This window comes from Staurois parvus, unplaced genomic scaffold (assembly GCF_062004578.1).
Source record: "Staurois parvus isolate SC_StPar_1 unplaced genomic scaffold, SC_StPar_1.0 ptg000381l, whole genome shotgun sequence".
NCBI lineage: Eukaryota > Metazoa > Chordata > Amphibia > Anura > Ranidae > Staurois > Staurois parvus.
Genome location: NW_028318177.1, coordinates 3,066,196 through 3,072,195, shown reverse-complemented (window position 1 = coordinate 3,072,195; position 6,000 = coordinate 3,066,196).

The window sequence follows — 6,000 nt, the reverse complement described above, 5'->3', positions numbered from 1 at the left end:
AGACACACTGCAATTCTCTGCCAGGTCTAGGGGACAGAGATCTCCATGGCTTGTCTGTGTATACATCAGATCTGTGGCACATGCACACACCCCACGGGTCTATGTCTCTGACTCACGCAGCCTGTGTGCTCCTGTGTGAGATCAACTGCATCCTGGGGTGTCTACATCACACATCTCAGAAGGCAGTTGGCAAGATCTCGTGCATGAAGGCTGCAGGGGTGTCTGCTAGAGACCTTTGGCATGTGTGTGCATGAGCGAGGCCTGGGCCAAGATTTAGAAAGTAATCCAAATATTTTTTTAAATTTGTAATTTTTTTAAATGTGTAAAGATGGCCACATCAGGCAGGCCCTTGTTGATGGTACCTAGTTGATGGTAGATCTACGGAAGATTGTACAATCAGATTGCGTAGTGTATGGTCACCTTAAGAGGGAAGGGGGGAGAAGAGAGGATCTGAATGCCCTTTGTGGATAGGGAGGTGTTTGGGAGAACTAAGTAAAGGTGAACCGACTCTTTATTATAGATAAATCTGATATCACTGCCCCAGATCACACACCACCCCGTTCACTGGATACACAGGATACCAGAGATCAAAGGGCGCGTGAGTGAGGGGATACGAGATTTCACCGGATACCGGAGATCACAGGATATATTAAATCTCTGTAACAAAATGGCCTCTGAAATCTCCTATCTGCTCAGTAGTACAGGGCTGTTAAATGTGTTCTCTCCTCCTTCATATGAATTGTTCAGTACAGTCTCCCCCCATTTATGTACACGGCACCCCAACGCACAATTCCAGCACAGCGCAACAATACAGTGAGGTGCGTTGCTGTGCGTGGAAGAACGGTCCATGTTCTATTGCTTGGCAGCGCACCCCAGTACACTTTACTGCATTGTCACACATTACACTTCAATGTATGTCTGCTGGAAGGTACATTGGGGGCCAATAAGAATGCCACCACGTCACTTCGACCAGGTTAGGCCCCATTCACACCTGAGTACACTACTGCGCCATGTTTTTTGCATGTTCTTGGAGCTGCACCATTTATCCGAATGGGCCTCCCTTCGCTCTAAAGATGCACAAAAAGAAGCTCAAACTTGAAGCTCTACAGCTGGCAACTACATGGTGGCTGCAAGATTGAAGACTGCCTGAGCCACATGACCAGCGTGGGCTGAGTGAGCTGAGCTCTGCCCAATGTTGAACTCTCCCCATCTCCTTCCCTTCTCCCCCCCTCCCCCATCTTCCCTTCTCTCCCCCTCCCCCATCTCCTTCCCTTCTCCCCCCCCCCCCATCTCCTTCTCTTCTCTCCCTCTCCCCCATCTCCGTTCCCTTCCCCCCCAATCTCCTTCCTTTCTCTCCCCCCCCTCATCTCCTTCCCTTCTCCTTCCCCCCACCTCCTTCTCTTCTCCCCCCCACCTCCTTCCCTTTTCCCCCCCATCTCCTTCACTTTTCCCATGGCCTTCCCTTCTCTCCCCCATCTCCTTCCCCTCCCCCCCCCCCCATCTCCTTCCCTTCTCTGCCCCTCCCCCCTTCATGTCCAGTTAACACTCCGGGACACCTTTGTACTATTGGGTATAGCTGGCAATCTGCTAGTTGGCTAAACTTCTGGGGTTTTCACTCACACCTTTATGATGCTTCTGTTTTAACACCTTTCTGCCCATCCCCAGCATGGCTTTAGGGGCCTGTTTACATGAGCATTGGTCTCTGAAGAGTGATCTGCATTCAGATCGCTCTTCAGAGAGCATTTGGCAGGCAGTGAGTAGGTGTTGTTTCACCTCCTCACCATCTGCTTTAGCCTCTTCTCATCCGCCCTGTAGCAGAAATACTGCTACAGGGTGGCACGGCTGTGCAAAATCACGTAAATATATACGTGATTTTGCATTTCTGGGTAGGAGGCGCGCGCCGTACCCGTGCCGCCATTCGCAGCCGTGGCTGTTGATCACCGAGCTCCAGCCGATAAATACTCGCTTGCACTTGGTGATTTCCGAGGATCTCCAGAGCAGTGTGATTACAGTGAAGCACACAGACACTGCCAACTACTAAAACACTCCCAGCACACAGTTAACCCTTTGATCGCACCTCATGTTAACCCCTTCCTGCCCAGTGCCATTAGTACAGTGTCAATATATATATATATATATATATATATATTTTTTTTTAGCACTGATCACTGTATTGGTGTCGCTGACATGTCAGTGACACCAAGTCAGATCCCCCCAGTGTCAGAATGTCCGTCGCAGTCCTGCTATAAGTTGCTGATCGCTGCCATTACTAGTAAAAATGGAAAAAAGAAATCCCAGTACATATACCACCATTTGTAGACGCTATAACTTTCACATAAACCAATTAATTTACACGTATTGGGATTTTTTATTAGCAAAGGCATGTAGCAGAATACATTTTGGCGTAAATGTATGACGCAATTTAAATTTTTTTATTGGACATGTTTTATAGCAAAAAGTAAAAAATGTTTTTTTTTTCTCCAAATTGTCGGACTTTTTTTTTATAGCGCAAAAAATTTAAACCGCAGAGGCGATCAAATACAACTGAAAGAAAGCTCAATTTGTGGGAAAAAAAGGACATAAACTTAATTTGGGTGCGCAATTCATGACCGCGCAATTGTCAGTCAAAGTAACGCAGCGCCGTAACGTGAAAAATTGCCTGGTCAGGAAAGGGGGGTAAATCCTCTGGAGGGCAAGTGGTTAACCCCTAGAACCCCACACTAGTGCACTGGAACCACATACATTGCACACAGTTGTGGGGTGCTTGCAGAGGTGCTCCATTCACTCGAATGGGTCATGTTCAGCAGGCACTGCGCCCACAAAATGCAACAGAGTATATCATTCCTGCCACAGCCACCAAGCAAAACATCATAGTGGCAGCATGTGTACACCCCCAGCCCTGTGTTGCCAACCATCCATACATTTATAGACACTTTGTATAAAACAGGCGCTTTTCTCTTGTCCATAAATGTTCACAGACAGGAGAAAAGTGCCCATAAAACCCCCCTTGCCATGGGCTCTGAACTGTGCATGCTCGGTACCGCAGCCAGCCAATTAGAGAACTGGGTGTGCACCTGTGCAGTGACATCATGGCACTTTTTTTAGGCATGGCTTATATTCACACACCCCACCACACAAGTTGAGGCTGAACCCAGCAGTTCATTGATTGGCTCGCTTTGGCACTCTGCATGCACAGTACAGAGCCGACAACATTTTTTTGTAAGCCTTTTCTTGCCAGCTGCCTACCAGTAGTTAAAGTATGTTTAATGGGGTCAATCTGCCAAACTCTGATGTAAGAAGGGGACTCTACCAGACTCTGATGTAAGGGGACACTCTGCCAGACTCTGATGTAAGAAAGGGACTCTACCAGACTCTGATGTAAGAAGGAGACTCTACCAGACTCTGATGTAAGAAGGAGACTCTACCAGACTCTGATGTAAGAAGGAGACTCTACCAGACTCTGATGTAAGAAGGAGACTCTACCAGACTCTGATGTAAGAAGGAGACTCTACCAGACTCTGATGTAAGAAGGAGACTCTGCCAGACTCTGATGTAAGAAGGAGACTCTGCCAGACTCTGATGTAAGTGGACACTCTGCCAGACTCTGATGTAAGGAAGGGACTCTACTAGACTCTGATGTAAGAAGGGGACTCTACCAGACTCTGATGTAAGAAGGAGACTCTACCAGACTCTGATTTAAGAAGGAGACTCTACCAGAATCTGATGTAAGGGAACACTATGCCAGACTGTGATGTAAAAAAAGGGACTCTGCCATACTCTGATGTAAGAAGGGGACGCTACCAGAATCTGATGTAAGGGGACACTCTGCTAGACTCTGATGTAAGAAAGGGACTCTTCCAGACTCTGATGTAAGAAAGGGACTCTGCCAGACTCTGATGTAAAAAGGGGACGCTACCACAATCTGATGTAAAGGGACACTCTGCCAGACTCTGACCGACTCTGGAGTAAGGTGGTGGTACCTTGGGGACACTGATGTGAATGTGGCACTCATCCTGACTGTTGCACTCCATATGTTGTTTTGTATATTACTTACACCTAACCCCTGTACTCTGTACATTATGCATTGATATACAGTAAATAAACCTGCCCAAGGTGTTCATTGTGTCAACAGTTTGCTGGTTTTAATGAAATTCTTCCTTATGGTAGGCTCAGTAAGGCAGTCTATACATTAGTCATTTTTGTTCAACATGGGGGTTCCCACGTGGATGCGGAAATCACTCCCCTGAGGTATTGTGTTCTGACAGCGGAGAGACGTATCTCTTATCACTGATAAGTGCTGCCAGCTATAACTGGCTGTGCTGGTCGTATGGACATTTTCCTAGAGGCTGGTTGTACAGAAGTCAATCGGTACACTGCCCTACAAACTGCTGATTCCTGCCCTCTGCTCTGCTAAACCCCATCCTCTGATCTGTTGACCCCCAGTACACTACACTACTGATTCCTGTTTTTATACACTGCCCTGCAGATCTTATACCCTGTGCCCCCCTGACATTTATTACTGCACCCCCATATCATACTGGCTAGATCCACTGGCTAACTCTCCGCAAACGCCGCATGTGCGGTTTAGCGGCGGTTGCTAGGCATTTGCCAAACGTTAAAAATGCCCCACAAACGCCTAGAATGAAGTTTGAATGGTGTTACCGCTCCGCAAACGCCCCGCAACCGCGTCACAAACGCCGGCCGGGCATTTGCGGAGCAGCACCATAGACAAGAATAGGAGGCTTCAACGCCTCCTGACTCGTCCAGAGGCGTCCGTTTTGCCGCGCCGCTACCGCTCCCGTTAGAACAGCACCATGTGCTGCAATGTGCAGAATTGCCAGAGGCGTTTGGGAACCGGTAAAAACGCTTCCCAAACGCCTCTCTGCCGCCTGCACACAATGCTAGTGTGAACGTAGCCTAAGGCTGGCCATACATTATACAATTATCTGCAGATTTTCTGCCCAATTTCCTTTAGATTTACCTTCAACTATGTAGTGCAAGGGCCTGCCTAATTGGATACAACTGAAAGTGTTGTTTAGGTTTGTCCTCCTATTATATGGTTTTTGGTAAATCTAAACCAAAAATCTGCAGATAATTGTATAATGTATGGCCAGCCTAACTCTGAGATAAATAAACACCGAGATTGTAAAATACTTTTATTGAAATATATTAGGAACACTAAGGGGTGGGGAACCCACCTCCCCCCCACCCCATCTACTCAAGGCAGCCCCACCCAACTCCAATCTACCCCGGACTTACCCCCACCCACCCTAGACTGACCCCTCCACTCTCATCTACCCCAGGCAGATCCCCCCCACCCCGATGTACCCTAGATTGTCCACCCAATCTACCCTTAGACTGACTACTCCACCGCCGTGTACCCCAGACTGACCACCCACTGCCGTGTACCCCAGACATACCCTCCCCACAACATCTGCTCCAGAATGACCCCCCCACCCCCATCTACCCCAGACTGACCACCCCACCTCCATCTACCCTAGACTGACCATCCCACTGCCGTGTACCCCAGACTGACCTTCCCCACAACATCTTCTCCAGAATGACCTCCCCACCCCCATCCACCCTAGACTGACCCACCCTACCCCCATCTTTCCCAGACTGACCACCCGAAAAGTAGATCAAAATTTCACTTGATTTTAAAATTCAATTTTGGAACAAAATCAACTTTCTGATTGAAAACCACATTCACTGTTAGAAATTCATCAAAAATGAAAACATGAAATAACTCACAACATCCTCCCCACCTGGCAAACGCTGCTGAATCTTCTCTCCTTCCATGATTATCCTGGCTACTCATACCAGCCAGTGAAGTGGCATCGTCGTGCTTGCAAAGGTGAGCAATCATTGGTTCCCACTGACAGCTGAGTGTTAAAGAAAAAATTGCCGGCAATTAAAAAATAATTTTAAAAAACGCCGTGGGGTCCCCCCTCCCATTCAACTTTGGGTCTGGTAAGGATTTTGAGGGGAAGCCCCACCCCA